Source organism: Parasteatoda tepidariorum, chromosome 1 (genome assembly GCF_982258835.1).
Source record: "Parasteatoda tepidariorum strain Cologne lab strain chromosome 1, Ptep-v5.0, whole genome shotgun sequence".
Taxonomy (NCBI): Eukaryota; Metazoa; Arthropoda; class Arachnida; order Araneae; family Theridiidae; genus Parasteatoda; species Parasteatoda tepidariorum.
In genome coordinates, this window is record NC_141755.1 from 126,611,049 (window position 1) to 126,630,811 (window position 19,763).

The 19,763-nt window shown below is 26.0% G+C and overlaps 1 pseudogene across 1 annotated transcript in view; it reads left to right on the forward strand.

Annotated features, from left to right (window-relative positions):
• Positions 1-17,320, forward strand: part of LOC147816903 (folate receptor gamma-like) — a 114,643-nt pseudogene extending 97,323 nt beyond the window's left edge. Inside the window, exons 3-5 of the transcript XR_015431400.1 lie at positions 10,063-10,198; positions 14,274-14,353; positions 17,064-17,320. The product of XR_015431400.1 is annotated as a folate receptor gamma-like (transcript). The remainder of the gene's footprint in view (positions 1-10,062; positions 10,199-14,273; positions 14,354-17,063) is intronic.
• Positions 17,321-19,763: the final 2,443 nt, after the last annotated feature.

Here is a 19,763-nt window from a genome sequence, read left to right on the forward strand (position 1 = left end):
TGACACCATAAAATCTGGTATTTCTTCATGTACTTAGTATAATTTTTATCAATGAGACAATTTTTTTTGCTGTATGTGTTATATGTTTGAAAGTTTCGAAATATTAACTGAAAATAGTTTTTTTTTCCTTGCATCAAAATCTATGCCTTAAAAAAAATTTTGTGCTAATTTTATTCTACTGGTAAATTAGGTTTTACTTTTCAGATTTTTCAAATGGAATAACTCTTATTTTTAAACTTCTATTTTTCTGCTTATTGATCTATGTGAGGATAACAATTCTAATGTATATACATATTTCTCATATGTGACACTATAAAATCTGGTATTTCTTCATGTACTTAGTATAACTTTTATCAATGAAAAAAAATTTTACGCCCTAACGTGTTATATGTTTGAAAGTTTCAAAACATTAACTGAAAATAGTTTTTTTTTTCCTTGCATCAAAATCGATGCATTAAAAAAATGTTCTAATTTTATTCTACATGTAAATTAGGTTTTACTTTTCAGATTTTTCAAATGGAATAACTCTTATTTTTAAACTTCTATTTTTCTGCTTATTGATCTACATGAGGATACCAATTCTAAAGTATATGCATATTTCTCATATGTGGCACCATAAAATCTGGTATTTCTTCATGTACTTAGTATAATTTTTATCAATGAAACAATTTTTTTTGTTCTATCGTGTTATATATTTGAAAGCTTCAAAATATTAACTGAAAATAGTATTTTTATCCTTGCATCAAAATCTATGCATTAAAAAAAATGTGGTGCTAATTTTATTCTACAGGTAAATTAGGTTTTACTTTTCAGATTTTTCAAATGGAATAACTCTTATTTTTAAACTTCTATTTTTCTGCTTATTGATCTATGTGGGGATAACAATTCTAATGTATATACATATTTCTCATATGTGACACCATAAAATCTGGTATTTCTTCATGTACTTAGTATAATTTTTATCAATGAGAAATTTTTTGTTGCTGTATTTTATGTTTGAAAGTTACAAAATATTAACTGAAAATAGGTTTTTTCTTCTTTGCATCAAAATCTGTGCATTAAAAAAAATTTTGTGCTAATTTTATTCTACAGGTGATTTAGGTTTTACTTTTCACATTTTTCAAATGGAATAACTCTTATTTTTAAACTTCTATTTTTCTGCTTATTGATCTATGTCAGAATAACAATTCTAATGTATATACATATTTCTCATATGTGGCACCATAAAATCTGGTATTTCTTCATGTACTTAGTATAATTTTTATCAATGAGACAATTTTTTTTGCTCTAACGTGTTACATGTTTGATAGTTACAAAATATTAACTGAAAAAAGTTTTTTTTTCCTTCCATCAAAATCTATGCATTAAAAAAAATGTTGTGCTAATTTTATTCTACAGGTAAATTAGGTTTTACTTTTCAGATTTTTCAAATGGAATAAATCTTATTTTTAAACTTTTATTTTTCTGCTTATTGATCTATGTCAGGATAACAATTCTAATGTATTAAACTTCTATTTTTCTGCTTATTGATATATATGAGGATACCAATTCTAAAGTATATACATATTTCTCATATGTGGCACCATAAAATCTGGTATTTCTTCATGTACATAGTATAATTTTTATCAATGAGACAATTTTTTTTGCTCTATGTATTTTATGTTTGAAAGTTACAAAATATTAACTGAAAATAGTTTTTTTCTTCCTTGCATCAAAATCTGTGCATTAAAAAAAATTTTGTGCTAATTTTATTCTACAGGTGATTTAGGTTTTACTTTTCACATTTTTCAAATGGAATAACTCTTATTTTTAAACTTCTATTTTTCTGCTTATTGATCTATGTGAGGATAACAATTCTAATGTATATACATGTTTCTCATATGTGACACCATAAAATCTGGTATTTCTTCATGTACTTAGTATAATTTTTATCGATGAAACAATTTTTTATGCTCTAACGTGTTATATGTTTGAAAGTTTCAAAACATTAACTGAAAATAGTTTTTTTTTCCTTGCATCAAAATCGATGCATTGAAAAAATGTTGTTCTAATTTTATTCTACATGTAAATTAGGTTTTACTTTTCAGATTTTTCAAATGGAATAAATCTTATTTTTAAACTTCTATTTTTCTCCTTTTGATCTATATGAGGATACCAATTCTAAAGTATAAACATATTTCTCATATGATGCACCATGAAATCTGCTATTTCTTCTTGCACTTAGTATAATTTTTATCAATGAAACAATTTTTTTTTGTTCTAACGTGTTATATATTTGAAAGCTTCAAAATATTAACTGAAAATAGTTTTTTTCTTCCTTGCATCAAAATCTGTGCATTAAAAAAAATTTTGTGCTAATTTTATTCTACATGTAAATTAGGTTTTACTTTTCAGATTTTTCAAATGGAATAACTCTTATTTTTAAACTTCTATTTTTCTGCTTATTGATCTATATGAGGATACTAATTCTGAAGTATATACATATTTCTCTTATGTGGCACCATAAAATCTGGTATTTCTTCATGTTCTTAGTATAATTTTTATCAATGAAACAATTTTTTTTTGTTCTAACGTGTTATATATTTGATAGTTACAAAATATTAACTGAAAAAAGTTTTTTTTTCCTTTCATCAAAATCTATGCATTAAAAAAAATGTTGTGCTAATTTTATTCTACAAGTAAATTAGGTTTTACTTTTCAGATTTTTCAAATGGAATAAATCTTATTTTTAAACTTCTATTTTTCTGCTTATTGATCTATGTGAGGATAACAATTCTAATGTATATACTTGTTTCTCATATGTGACACCATAAAATCTGGTATTTCTTCATGTACTTAGTATAATTTTTATCAATGAGACAATTTTTTTTGCTGTATGTGCTATGTGTTTGAAAGTTTCAAAATATTAACTGAAAATAGTTTTTTTTTTCCTTGCATCAAAATCTATGCATTAAAAAAAATTTTGTGCTAATTTTATTCTACTGGTAAATTAGGTTTTACTTTTCAGATTTTTCAAATGGAATAACTCTTATTTTTAAACTTCTATTTTTCTGCTTATTGATCTATGTGAGGATAACAATTCTAATGTATATACATATTTCTCATATGTGGCACCATAAAATTTGCCCCTGAGGGGGTTTACCTTCTTTAGGTAAACACAGGGAGTCACGCCCCGGGTTACCCTAGTGATCTATCCTTAGTATAATTTCTATCAATGAGACAATTTTTTTTTGCTCTAACGTGTTATATGTTTGAAATTTACAAAATATTAACTGAAAATAGTTTTTTTCTTCCTTACATCAAAATCTATGCATTAAAAAAAAATGTGTGCTAATTTTATTCTACAGGTGATTTAGGTTTTACTTTGAAGATTTTTCAAATGGAATAACTCTTATTTTTAAACTTCTATTTTTCTGCTTATTGATCTATGTGAGGATAACAATTCTAATGTATATACATGTTTCTCATATGTGACACCATAAAATCTGGTATTTCTTCATGTACTTAGTATAATTTTTATCGATGAAACAATTTTTTATGCTATAACGTGTTATATGTTTGAAAGTTTCAAAACATTAACTGAAAATAGTTTTTTTTTCCTTGCATCAAAATCGATGCATTGAAAAAATGTTGTTCTAATTTTATTCTACATGTAAATTAGGTTTTACTTTTCAGATTTTTCAAATGGAATAACTCTTATTTTTAAACTTCTATTTTTCTGCTTATTGATCTATATGAGGATACCAATTCTAAAGTATATACATATTTCTCATATGATGCACCATAAAATCTGCTATTTCTTCTTGCACTTAGTATAATTTTTATCAATGAAAAAAATTTTTTTTGTTCTAACGTGTTATGTATTTGAAAGCTTCAAAATATTAACTGAAGATAGTTTTTTTTTCCTTGCATCTAAATCTATGCATTAAAAAAAATGTGGTGCTAATTTTATTCTACAGGTAAATTAGGTTTTACTTTTCAGATTTTTCAAATGGAATAATTCTTTTTTTTAAACTTCTATTTTTCTGCTTATTGATCTATGTGAGGATAACAATTCTAATGTATATACATGTTTCTCATATGTGACACCATAAAATCTGGTATTTCTTCATGTACTTAGTATAATTTTTATCAATGAGACAATTTTTTTTGCTGTATGTGTTATATGTTTGAAAGTTTCGAAATATTAACTGAAAATAGTTTTTTTTTCCTTGCATCAAAATCTATGCCTTAAAAAAAATTTTGTGCTAATTTTATTCTACTGGTAAATTAGGTTTTACTTTTCAGATTTTTCAAATGGAATAACTCTTATTTTTAAACTTCTATTTTTCTGCTTATTGATCTATGTGAGGATAACAATTCTAATGTATATACATATTTCTCATATGTGGCACCATAAAATTTGCCCCTGAGGGGGTTTACCTTCTTTAGGTAAACACAGGGAGTCACGCCCCGGGTTACCCTAGTGATCTATCCTTAGTATAATTTCTATCAATGAGACAATTTTTTTTTGCTCTAACGTGTTATATGTTTGAAATTTACAAAATATTAACTGAAAATAGTTTTTTTCTTCCTTACATCAAAATCTATGCATTAAAAAAAAATGTGTGCTAATTTTATTCTACGGGTGATTTAGGTTTTACTTTGAAGATTTTTCAAATGGAATAACTCTTATTTTTAAACTTCTATTTTTCTGCTTATTGATCTATGTGAGGATAACAATTCTAATGTATATACATGTTTCTCATATGTGACACCATAAAATCTGGTATTTCTTCATGTACTTAGTATAATTTTTATCGATGAAACAATTTTTTATGCTATAACGTGTTATATGTTTGAAAGTTTCAAAACATTAACTGAAAATAGTTTTTTTTTCCTTGCATCAAAATCGATGCATTGAAAAAATGTTGTTCTAATTTTATTCTACATGTAAATTAGGTTTTACTTTTCAGATTTTTCAAATGGAATAACTCTTATTTTTAAACTTCTATTTTTCTGCTTATTGATCTATATGAGGATACCAATTCTAAAGTATATACATATTTCTCATATGATGCACCATAAAATCTGCTATTTCTTCTTGCACTTAGTATAATTTTTATCAATGAAAAAAATTTTTTTTGTTCTAACGTGTTATGTATTTGAAAGCTTCAAAATATTAACTGAAGATAGTTTTTTTTTCCTTGCATCTAAATCTATGCATTAAAAAAAATGTGGTGCTAATTTTATTCTACAGGTAAATTAGGTTTTACTTTTCAGATTTTTCAAATGGAATAAATCTTTTTTTTAAACTTCTATTTTTCTGCTTATTGATCTATGTGAGGATAACAATTCTAATGTATATACATGTTTCTCATATGTGACACCATAAAATCTGGTATTTCTTCATGTACTTAGTATAATTTTTATCAATGAGACAATTTTTTTTGCTGTATGTGTTATATGTTTGAAAGTTTCGAAATATTAACTGAAAATAGTTTTTTTTTCCTTGCATCAAAATCTATGCCTTAAAAAAAATTTTGTGCTAATTTTATTCTACTGGTAAATTAGGTTTTACTTTTCAGATTTTTCAAATGGAATAACTCTTATTTTTAAACTTCTATTTTTCTGCTTATTGATCTATGTGAGGATAACAATTCTAATGTATATACATATTTCTCATATGTGACACTATAAAATCTGGTATTTCTTCATGTACTTAGTATAACTTTTATCAATGAAAAAAAATTTTACGCCCTAACGTGTTATATGTTTGAAAGTTTCAAAACATTAACTGAAAATAGTTTTTTTTTTCCTTGCATCAAAATCGATGCATTAAAAAAATGTTCTAATTTTATTCTACATGTAAATTAGGTTTTACTTTTCAGATTTTTCAAATGGAATAACTCTTATTTTTAAACTCTTATTTTTAAACTTCTATTTTTCTGTTTATTGATCTATGTGAGGATAACAATTCTAATGTATATACATGTTTCTCATATGTGACACCATAAAATCTGGTATTTCTTCATGTACTTAGTATAATTTTTATCAATGAGACAATTTTTTTTGCTGTATGTGTTATATGTTTGAAAGTTTCAAAATATCAACTGAAAATAGTTTTTTTTTCCTTGCATCAAAATCTATGCAATAATAAAAATGGTTTGCTAATTTTATTCTACAGGTAATTTAGGTTTTACTTTGAAGATTTTTCAAATGGAATAACTCTTATTTTTAAACTTCTATTTTTCTGCTTATTGATCTATGTGAGGATAACAATTCTAATGTATATACATGTTTCTCATATGTGACACCATAAAATGTGGTATTTCTTCATGTACTTAGTATAATTTTTATCGATGAAACAATTTTTTATGCTATAACGTGTTATATGTTTGAAAGTTTCAAAACATTAACTGAAAATAGTTTTTTTTTCCTTGCATCAAAATCGATGCATTGAAAAAATGTTGTTCTAATTTTATTCTACATGTAAATTAGGTTTTACTTTTCAGATTTTTCAAATGGAATAACTCTTATTTTTAAACTTCTATTTTTCTGCTTATTGATCTATATGAGGATACCAATTCTAAAGTATATACATATTTCTCATATGATGCACCATAAAATCTGCTATTTCTTCTTGCACTTAGTATAATTTTTATCAATGAAACAATTTTTTTTTGTTCTAACGTGTTATGTATTTGAAAGCTTCAAAATATTAACTGAAGATAGTTTTTTTTTCCTTGCATCTAAATCTATGCATTAAAAAAAATGTGGTGCTAATTTTATTCTACAGGTAAATTAGGTTTTACTTTTCAGATTTTTCAAATGGAATAAATCTTTTTTTTAAACTTCTATTTTTCTGCTTATTGATCTATGTGAGGATAACAATTCTAATGTATATACATGTTTCTCATATGTGACACCATAAAATCTGGTATTTCTTCATGTACTTAGTATAATTTTTATCAATGAGACAATTTTTTTTGCTGTATGTGTTATATGTTTGAAAGTTTCGAAATATTAACTGAAAATAGTTTTTTTTTCCTTGCATCAAAATCTATGCCTTAAAAAAAATTTTGTGCTAATTTTATTCTACTGGTAAATTAGGTTTTACTTTTCAGATTTTTCAAATGGAATAACTCTTATTTTTAAACTTCTATTTTTCTGCTTATTGATCTATGTGAGGATAACAATTCTAATGTATATACATATTTCTCATATGTGACACTATAAAATCTGTTATTTCTTCATGTACTTAGTATAACTTTTATCAATGAAAAAAATTTTTACGCCCTAACGTGTTATATGTTTGAAAGTTTCAAAACATTAACTGAAAATAGTTTTTTTTTTCCTTGCATCAAAATCGATGCATTAAAAAAATGTTGTTCTAATTTTATTCTACATGTAAATTAGGTTTTACTTTTCAGATTTTTCAAATGGAATAACTCTTATTTTTAAACTTCTATTTTTCTGCTTATTGATCTATGTGAGGATAACAATTCTAATGTATATACATATTTCTCTTATGTGACACCATAAAATCTGGTATTTCTTCATGTACTTAGTATAATTTTTATCAATGAGACAATTTTTTTTGCTGTATGTGTTATATGTTTGAAAGTTTCAAAACATTAACTGAAAATAGTTTTTTTTTTCCTTGCATCAAAATCGATCCATTAAAAAAATGTTGTTCTAATTTTATTCAACATGTAAATTAGGTTTTACTTTTCAGATTTTTCAAATGGAATAACACTTATTTTTAAACTTCTATTTTTCTGCTTATTGATCTATGTCAGGATAACAATTCTAATGTATATACATATTTCTCATATGTGGCACCATAAAATCTGGTATTTCTTCATGTACTTAGTATAATTTTTATCAATGAAACAATTTTTTTTGTTCTAACGTGTTATATATTTGAACGCTTCAAAATATTAACTGAAAATAGTTTTTTTTTCCTTGCATCAAAATCTATGCATTAAAAAAAATTTGTGCTAATTTTTTTCTACTGGTAAATTAGGTTTTACTTTTCAGATTTTTCAAATGGAAATAACTCTTATTTTTAAACTCTTATTTTTAAACTTCTATTTTTCTGTTTATTGATCTATGTGAGGATAACAATTCTAATGTATATACATGTTTCTCATATGTGACACCATAAAATCTGGTATTTCTTCATGTACTTAGTATAATTTTTATCAATGAGACAATTTTTTTTGCTGTATGTGTTATATGTTTGAAAGTTTCAAAATATCAACTGAAAATAGTTTTTTTTTCCTTGCATCAAAATCTATGCAATAATAAAAATGGTTTGCTAATTTTATTCTACAGGTAATTTAGGTTTTACTTTGAAGATTTTTCAAATGGAATAAATCTTATTTTTAAACTTCTATTTTTCTGCTTATTGATCTATGTGAGGATAACAATTCTAATGTATATACATATTTCTCATATGTGACACCATAAAATCTGGTATTTCTTCATGTACTTAGAATAATTTTTATTAATGAAACAATTTTTTTTGCTCTATGTGTTATATGTTTGAAATTTACAAAATATTAACTGAAAATAGTTTCTTTTTTCCTGGCATCAAAATCAATGCATTAAAAAAATGTTATGCTTATTTTATTCTACAGGTAAATTAGGTTTTGCTTTTCAGATTTTTCAAATGGAATAACTCTTATTTTTAATCTTCTATTTTTCTGCTTATTGATCTATGTGACGATAACAATTCTAATGTATATACATAATTCTCATATGTGAGTCCATAATATCTGCTATATTTCTTCATGTACTTTGTATAATTTTTATCAATAACAAAATTGTTTTTGCTCTAGCGTGTTATATGTTTGAAAGTTACAAAATATTAACTGAAAATAGTTTTTTTTTTCCTTGCATTAAAAAAAATTTAGTGCTAATTTTATTCTACAATTAAATTAGGTTTTACTTTTCATATTTTTCAAATGGAATAACTCTTATTTTTAATGATCTCTGTGACGATAACAATTCTAATGTATATACATATTTCTCATTAGTTGCACCATAAAATTTGGTATTTCTTAATGTGCTTAGTATAATTTTTATCAATGAGACAATTTTTTTTGCTCTAACGTGTTATATGTTTGAAAGTTACAAAATATTAACTGAAAATAGTTTTTTTTTTTCCGTGCATCAAATTCTATGCAATAATAAAAATGTTCTGCTAATTTTATTCTACTGGTAATTTAGGTTTTACTTTGAAGATTTTTCAAATGGAATTAATCTTATTTTTAAACTTCTATTTTTCTGCTTATTGATCTATGTGAGGATAACAATTCTAATGTATATACATATTTCTCATATGTGACACCATAAAATTTGGTATTTCTTAATGTGCTTAGTATAATTTTCATCAATGAGACAATTTTTTTTGCTCTAACGTGTTATGTTTGAAAGTTACAAAATATTGACTGAAAATAGTTTTTTTCCCCTCGAATCAAAATCTATGCATTAATTCATCGAATCAAAATCTTTGCATTATTTTTTCTGCTTATTGATCTATGTGAGTATAACAATTCTAAGGTATATACATGTTTCTCATATCTCTCTCTTCTTCAACTCATACCTTTTTGTGGATATAATCTAATAAGCTGATGAAGAGATTTTTTTTTTCCAAATTTTTATTTATTTTAAAAAAAATTTTTTTTTGCTAATCTTTTTTCTTTTTTCTGTAATTTTTTCTTTCTTTTCTCTACATTTTAAACTTATTTTATGAGTTCTTTATGCTTTCAGCTTATGCATAGTAAATAAAACTTATTGATTTTCTTCGTTTTTTTCTTTTTGTGTTTTTTATGCTATATATATACAAATTATAAAATGTTTAAACAGTGTTTAATCAATTTATACGACCCATCGATGTGTAGCATTGTCATCGAAATGCATATGGGTTTTTATAAGAATGTTTTACCATTTGAGATTTTAAGCATCTTATTTATTAATATTTAGACAAACAGTGTATGAAACTTGATATTTTATATTTGTGTGAACTTTTAAAATTGTTTTCTTACCCCTTAAATAATTTGTTTTTTTTTTTAGACCACTAGAAAAATTTCATCTGAAAGATATTTCAAAGTGCCTCTCTGTTCTAAAGATTGTGATGAATGGTTTGAAGATTGTAAGAATGATTATACTTGTGTCTATAATTGGCCCAGAGAATTTAAACTTCAGAAAGGTATGCACTTATCAAGTCTATTTTTTTTTCTTCCTTTTTACAACTTTTTAACTCAATGAAAGAAACAAAAATAAAATAAAATTATTGAGCTGCTGCCACAAGTACATAATTTATTAAATGAAAGTCTTGGTCAATTAATTGAAAAATTATAATGGATGATTTCTATTTCAACCTCTTGCAATTTGTGTATTTATATTTTTGTATAATTTATGTATATATATATATATATATATATATTTTATTAATTTGTTACTACATTTTTGTTAGTCTTTTAAATTTCTAAGCCTATAAATCTGCAAAAATTATATAATTGTGTTGAACACTTAAAGCAAAAAATGCTGAAAATTGTGATGAATATTTCAGTGCATATTTTGTTATAAATTTCATTTTGTTGTGTGAGCATTTTTGTAATTAAGATTTTTTTTATATCAATAGAATGTTACAGCAGGACATTAATAATTGTCTGTCCTGTAGCATAACCTTCGACATAGATCTATTCCTGGGTCTAATTTTAATTCATATTGTTAAATTTGTAAATTAAAATTTTCAATTTATAAAGCGTGATTTGAAGTTTTGTGTTAATCCATGTAAAGGATCCCCCCCCCCTTCGTACAATTGCTAGGGCATGTAAATAAGGCTTATTTTTATTTGTAAAATCTCAAAATTTGCTCTTGAGGGTACTTTTCCACTAACCTAGCTGTAAAATTATTGAACTGTTTAGAGTTTTTATAATCTTACTGTATTTGTGGTTTTAAGAATTTTCAGTACTCCAAAGTAATTTTTATCAAAAAAAGTAAATAAAGCACTCAATGTTTTCTTAATCATGAATTTTTTAAAAGGTACAAACTGGATGACCTTTATTTATCTAATGCATATTATTAGTAAATGTAGTGACTAATAGTGTATTATTTAGATTAGTATTTTAAAAATTAGATTAATCTCTTTATTTTAGTTTTTTGACAGTTTAGACATTGACGAACAATTGGAATTAACAATTCAATAATCACAAATATGTCAAATTGTTACTTCAAGGCCATTTGCCAATTTATTTTTGGACAATTATTTTGCCACTGTTTTTTCTTGAATGTTCCAGAAACTATTGTTTCAATTATTTAATTAAAGATATATTCAAATTACAAACATTGAATGCTAATATGTAATTTTTACATTTCGAATCTTTACCATGATTGGGATCTGATCTAATTATTAATGAAAATTTAGAAAATTAATTATTAAAAATTTAAGTTCTAATTTAGTTATGTTATATGGTTTTATTTACCTACCAAATTCATCATAGATTATATCAAATTCACCATAGATCTTTACCAATTCAGCATAATCAATCTTAATAATCAGCATTATAATTTATAAAAAAAAACTTCAGTTCTTGATAATAACTCTGGAATGATTATTTTGTCGAGTCAAAATTGCACAGGTATGAAAAAGACTTTTGGAGAGGGATATCGTAAAAGTAAAATTAAGAATACTTTTCAAAAAAGTTTTTTTTTTTAAAGTTTTTCTTATAACTACTTTTTTTTTTACAAACAAAATTCCTGTAGCAAGTCTTAAATGTGCACAATATTAAATATGTTTTGAGGTCTTACACATTAATTTTTCTTCAATGAACTCCATCTTTTTTAATTTTTATAAGATTCCAGACTTGTTTTTGCAGGCCTCAAAGTTGTCCTTAAATTTCTTAAAAAATGAAGTGTCCTTAATTTTTAAACATTTCAATTAATGTCCTGAAATTTTTTATGATTTTCCAAATTTTTAGTTGAAGTTAACGGGAAGAATAAATATTTATCAAAAAAAGAGTTGTAGAAATTTCAAATTCAAAAATTATGTTGCATGCCATGGAAGAAAATAAATAACAAAATGAACGACACAGTCTTTATAGCGTCATAAAGACGTTTTTAGTAATTCTATACAATACTATGAATTACAAAATAAAGACAAGAAACGAACACCGAAGAAATTAATTGAATGAGTCACTTTTGGATTTCTAGGTCCATGTTAATGCATTTTAACCATTTAAGACATTTAACATGTAAGTAACAAGTCAATTGATATTATTTAAAATATGTTGCAACTCCAATTAATGCTTTGCAGTGCCCTTTAAAGAATTTTATTATGAAGATTAACAAAAACATTACACAGAGGATGTGTTTACATTGAATGATTTAGATTATGTTTAAAGAAACCGGTGTAATTGCAAAAAGAAATGATTTAACAATCCTTTTTGAGCTTTATAATTCTATATAATATAAATAACACAAATCTGATTAAAAGAATTTATTACATGTAAAAAACGAAATAAGTTTTTTCTCAAGTTTAAATTTCTAGATTGGCCATAGAGATTATTGTAAGTCTTTAGAGCTAACTTTCTTTTTTCAAACAAACAATTTTTCTATCATTAAAAATGAAATTTTATTTCAATCAGCATAAATTTAAAATTACAAACTAAGCATGTTCATTCTTTTTCAAACAATTTCCATTTTTTGATAACAGTATACGTAAATAATTCTAGTAAAATGTGGGGTAAATTGATGACATAACTAGATATAGAAATAACATCTTCCAATCAAACCTTTTTTTATTAATTTAAATTTTAAGAAAGACTAACTTAAAAGTTACCACATTAAAAAGAAAACAAGTAAATACAAAATAAAGTGCACAAGAAATACATATTAATCTCATGGAAACAAAATTAATAAGTTTTTATTTCAATATGGTGTTTATAATATAGTGTTAAGAAAATTACCAATTCCTTTAGAACAAGGTAACTTAACTTTCCCAATTTTGTCTTTATGTTCCAGAGACAACTTGAAAATAAAAGTATTAAGTATATAGTATTATTTAAGTATTTCAAAATCTGCAAAATGCTTATACAGGGACAATGTAAATTTGAGACACATAAAAGTTGTGAATTTTCTTACAAATTATGAACTCAAAAGGTTAACCAAAAGGCAAAATTCTTAGAAAATAGTGTACTAATAAATTTTATTTTAAATTTTACTAAAATGTTAGGGGCTAGTTACAATTTCTTAGGCAACTCTCATCTTTACATAAACTTTGTACATTGCAGTGTTGTGTATCCAGAATCAAGATTTAAGCATGCCTAGATTATCAATTTTCTCTGATAGTAGGCATTCAAGGTTGCACTCTGCAATAAAAAAACCATAAGATCAATTTTTATTCAATCATGTCTTCTATCACGTTGGTAAATTTTTTTTTTTTAAAGATATATTAAGTTTTTTTTTTTTTGGTTTTTAATTTGTTTTTTTATTAATTTTCATGATATATAACTATATTTTACAATTCATAAATATAATCATCGATGAAATATTATTATTGTAACAGAAATATTAAGTTAAATCATAACACAATTGAAACTATCTTTCTGCATTATAAATAACTTTGTTAGTATAAATAATAAATGTAACTGCAAGATTCAAAATCATTGAAACTGAAAATGTATCATTATTAAGTACTGAAAAGCAGGCTAAAATAAATAAATTAAGAAATTAATTACACAAATTAATTATTAAAATAAGTGTGATGCCTTAGACCTTTATAGCAAGTTGATATAACATTAGGATATATAATAGCGTAAATCACTAATTCAGTAAAAAAAATCACATAAGAATTCTCTCTCTATATATATATTCATATTCAGAAATATTTGCAATGTTAAAAGGAAATTTGGTTTTAAGGTAGTGTTTTAAAATTAATATTTATTAAAATAATTGAATTTTTATTATCATGTTTCGAAAAATATTATACTGCTTTTAACAGAAGTGTAAAGATCTGTTTTTTTATTTGCATTCTGTAAAAAGATTTTGAGATTTTTAAAATGTCATTTCAAAAGTGCTGTAATTTATTGCAAACTAATTCTAATAAAATATATTTTAAATCTTAATTCCTGATAAAGTTTAATTATGATTCCTCAAAATCTATCTTGTACTTTTTTGTTATGAGTACATATTTATTTCATACATAACAACTTTGCTTCTCTTTAGATAACAGGAGTCATTATAATATCAGCATCAAATGTGATATTTAAATTTATTTTTAGGTCACAATATATGTCCAGAAAATTCCCAGTGCTTGACATTTTCAGAAATGTATAAAACGGCAAAAGACTTTTGTGAGAATGTAAGTATAAAATTATTTAATTTTTAATCAAATCCTTGAAAGTATTAAAATAAACTGGTTATGATAGTGTACTGATATTTAATATTTTCAGTGATTTTTTAATCGAATACTTGTGTAATGGTGAGGTTATTTGTAATAATAAGTTTTTCCTATTCTATTATGTCACTTTAATCACTCATGTGAGAACTGAAAATTGAAATTTTAAATGCATTTCACTTAAAACCAATTTTTTTGACAATTGCCTAGTTAATTAAATGTTCACCATTCTAGTCCATAAATCCATATTATATCATATGTGCTATATTATATTATATAGGTGCAAAAGTTGATTCTACTGTTGAACGAATAATTTTAAGCAAACATATTTTGTATTAGTTTCATTCATTTTTATAGCATAGAAAGATTGTGCTCCGGAAAAAATCCGTAGAATAATAAATGTGATTAGAGATAAAAGTAAACTTACACATAATTATTCATTTAAATTATGCTGCATATAATTCATTTAGAATATCATGTTTTGAAAATTTCAATGATTTAAATTTATGAAGATATAAATTTTTTGAATGATTTTACTCAAGAAATGTTCCGGATTTTTGAATTGAACCCACAATCACCCCTGCTGGTCTAGCTGTTTCTCATTGTTGACATTGCATTCTTATTGATTAGAATATCATATCATACTATTCTTAATTCATAAATATATACAGTTTATTTGACAATTTATCAGCTTAAAATTAATAGAAGTTATATTTTATTTTTATCTCTTATTTGAAGTTATTTTTATTCTAGTCTATTTTGATTATAGAGATAGTATAAGTTGGTTTATATTTTCAACTATTTGAATTTTGATTAGCGCTTTTTAAGTCTTAGGGCTTTAAACTAAAAGTGGTGTACCTTTTTTACATTTTAAAGTAATCTCATGATGCTATTTTATCTTGATAAATTTTTTTTAAACATATAATAGCTTTCGATTTACAATTATTGAAAGTTAAATGAGTTATATTTACTTTATAATACATTTTAATTTAGGCTGCACTCAGTCAACCTATGCAAATAAAATAATAAATTCTATATGATTATAAAATAGTAAAAGAATGTTAGAGAATAACTTTTTCCACTATTTCTGCATAATCTCTTTACTAAAAAAATTCGTGAAATGTTTTCGCCAATCTGACATTAAATCCAAATTCAAAAGTTACAAAATTATGTGGATAAAGTTTCAATTGTAATTAAGTAAAATTATTAGGGTTTAAATTATATTAAAATGGTATTGGAATCTAAATCTGTGGGAATTTTTTTTTCTTTGCAAAATTTCCAGAGAAACTTAATAGAGCAAGCACTGTCGTTTGGCAAGGTTGATGCTAGAAAAAAAGCCTGCTTTATGATCTTAAAGAAAAAAATCTTGCCATGAAAAGAAAAAAAAAATTTCTCTTGGTGGCAGAATTTCAGGACTTTTTTTCAAAAAAAAAGATGACGAAGCAAGATAAATAATGAAAAAAAAAAACTATGTAACCTGCATCACTAATATCAAAAACATTTAGTTCATGAGTGGAAAGTTCATTTTTTATGATATTTTTAAAACAGAAGAAGTCTGAATTTTTGTTTTGAAGAATAAAAATTTGCGTAGGATGTGCATTTTAAATGTGGATTAATAAATTAATATTTTTTAAAAATTCTTTTCTGTTTTACTATTGCACTAAATCATATTTTTAATTAAATCATTAGTGATTCTACTAGCTATGAACCAGATCGCCTAGCCGTTTAAAGCTAACAATTGTTTTTTTTCTAAAAGCTTAAACTTAGTCAAAGCTGTATATAAATTACTGCAAGTTGCCATATTTAATGAGACAAGTAGTGTGATCTATGAGATTTTTGATTAAATACAACTCATCTGCAATCAAACGTTTTAAAAAAAATGGGAAAGAAAGTCATAACTTTCCATAGACATTCTCCCAAATCTTGAAAATGTTTCCCTTGGAGTAAAACTGATCCTGAAACCTCATTAAAAACTGGCTTTGACGTGTACCCTTAAGTATAAATTATTTTTGGATGAAAAAGAAATATAAGTTACAATAGATTTTGTTATGGAAATTAAAGATTTGATAGTGTAGTGTATCTACCACTACAAAAATATAATTCCAATTCACCAGTATATAAGACATGTTAATTCGATCCTATGGTGGGGTACATTGGGGACCCGGACCCGATGAGAAAATGCCCACCTTCACAGAAACTCCCACTTCGATTTACCCTAACAGAAATTCTTACTTCGATGGATGGTTCACATTGAACAGTTGAACTTGCTACTTGTGACTGCGACATTGTCCTCACACTGTTGCTTCTAAAGTTTGGTCTTCTTAATACAGCTCTCCCAGCTTCTCACAAAACAGCAATGAATCAACTAATGGTATCCGTTCATCGAATTCTATCAGAGATATAATTCTGGTGAGAGAATACTGTAGTGTATCTACCACTACAAAAATACAATTCCAATTCACTAGTTTATAAGGCATGTTAACTCGATTCTATAGTGGGCTACCTTTTCATAGATGAAGGTAGACATGGTCAATATCTACTCTTCCTACAGATAGTTTCAGTTGTTTAATCTAAACTTAGTTTATTTGAGGAAAATGTATTTTTTATGTAGTTTATTTTCTTATTATGATTATTATACTTTTTATTTACATATTATAGTATTTTTATTGCTTAGGATCATTCTTGGAAATATACAGAAAGTGAATTTTGCATGCATATTTGGTTTGATGGAGTGGCTGATTTTAACAAAAAAGTATCGATCTTGCCCTCTCTCCTAGCACTGCCCAGTACTTCATCTACTTTTTTGTATTGATTGTAGCACAAATAATGGGTCACTGAAGTACAATATTTAAATTAGGATATCTATTAATGTTGTTCCTGTTTATCTATTTTGGATATTTAGTTTTTGAAAATAAATATATATTTTATGAATTGTGATGATTTATTCTGAAACATTCTCCTTGCAAATACATTAATTCTGCTCTATAAAAGTGTTAACTTATTATTTTCTAATTATTAAAGAAAGTCAAACAGGATAACGAGAACCAGTTGCTATGAAACTCTTTGGTAGAGAAAGCCAGGGCCCAACAAAGGCAAGAGAAAAGAAAATGTTAAAAACAGAGCTTAATACGTAGTAATCCATAAAACTAAAGTTCATTTATATTGACTATGTATTTATGTTTATATGCAGCAAAATGCAATCCCTAGGATCTCCTAGAAGTATCTAAAAACTTCCCTCTATCAGATGCAGAGTTCGAATCTAGTCCTGTCAATCACTCGTTAGATTTTAATATCACTTCTTGTAAATTCCTTGCTAAATTTGTTAGATTTGTTTTTCATGCATAAAAATGAAAAGTCATTTCTCTAGGTTGCCACTCTACAGGGAAAACTTAGAAAATACAGGGAATTTTATTTCTTATATTCGTCTTTTAAAAGTGGTGACTACTCGAAATACAATTAATGAGATTTCAGCTTTATTAGACTATTTAATTCTCTACATTAATTTTTTCAGCAATTAAAACTAGTATAGTTATCTAAGATGATTGTGCTCTGGAAGAAATCCGGATTTGTCGCTAACCACAATCCAGAAGTTTTAAGGAATCACTGATCACATTTATGCCTAAAAATTCTTGTATATTTTATTTAAAAATATTAGAACTAGATTTTCTACTTGGCATCGCTTTCATTTGTAAATATTTTTTTCAGATAGAATAGTAAATGTAATAAGAGATAAAAGTAAACTTATACATAATTATTCATTTAAACTATGCTGGAAAATATCAATGAGTTGAATTTATAAAAACATTAATTTTTTGAAATGCGTCATTAATGATTTTAGTCAAGAAATTTTCAGGATTTTCGAGTTAGGCTCACAAGCACCCCTAAGTTACCCTAATATAGCTCACTCAAGAGTACAGTGAATGTATGTTTCCTCTTAATATATTGTGTATAATATGTGCGTGGAATTTTTTTCCATCCAGATTTGAATGGCAACCGTGTTTTGGTGAGTACAAAGAGAATGAAAATTATGTACTCTTCATGAACTCAGGATATAATTTGTTATAGCACGACCCATAACTAAAGATGGTTGCAAAAAAAAATATTTTGCACCTCCGAATAAATTGCAAAAAGTGAGCTCTACTTGGAGTGGAGCTCATACATCTCAACTTGTCACATTTTTACGGGAGATTTTTCTTACCGGTTTAAAGTGGTAATAAGTTGTATGGTGCTTCCACACCAAAAATAATAATATTTTAGACTTACCAATTTCCGAAGCTCAATTGACCCTTGTGTCCACTGAGATGATCTTACTACCTCTAGCCATGTTTTCGTCTTCTACCATTGATCCTCTTTCTTCAAGCTAACATTCACCGATATTACACAGATAACATTATCATTTATCCCGAACGAACTGCCATCTTCTGTTTCCATCTAACTGCCAACTTAAATTTTCATTCCCCAGGGGAACACTGTTGTGTGACGGGTATGGCGCACCCGGGGACCCCAGCTAGACCTCAGTATTTTTCTGCTTCTCTCTTGAAATTATCCTGTTTTAAGTTTTACACCTGAAACCAAATTAATATTTTAATCTAGTGTGCGAATGTCGACTCGTTTCCTTCTAAACACCGATTATAATTTACACATTTCAGATTTCTGTTTAATTTTTTTTCCTTTGTCGGGTTTTTAGGATTTGTTACTTTGCTGCACATCTTTATTTAAAAATTTTTTTTTTCTCTGAATCGAACAGACTAACAACGTTAGCTATTGCTGAACAGCATATTTGCAGTGTGCCGCGTTTCATCATGGAGTTACCAGTTTGCATTCTTACACAAGTGTGGCGGGCTTATTTCGCGGTGTCTGTTCGTCGCGTGCTCTTTGGGCCGTGTAGATGAGCGATAGATCCCCCTCTATCACTCTGATCGAACAAGTTGCTCGGGATTAGCTCTGTATCAAGGTAATGATCCTGAGTTCTGATTGTTTTGGAGGATCCACACTCCTCTGGTGTAGTACTATATTGGACACTACTCTTGGCCTAGGTGTTCAGAGCCAGTGGTTCGGCGCCCCTTGCTGAACTACTGTTTGTCTACGATAGGTACTCTGACAGACATTCGTCTGGAGGGGTGGCGGTGACTATGGTAACGAGGTATGATTATTTCAAGTAGGGGTGCGGGTCCCTCTTTAAGACTGGTTTTAGCGAGAGAAAATTAGACCATGAGACCTCTTTCTTCGGTCCATTGTGTTAGCTCTAGAGTAAAGAGAGAAAAATATTCGCACCTGTAACATCGTTTAGATCGTTCGATTTTCTCTTTTTTAAAAGGAGTCAAAATTTTAATAGCGGTAAGCACCCAAAATTTGATATCATAATTTTTACATT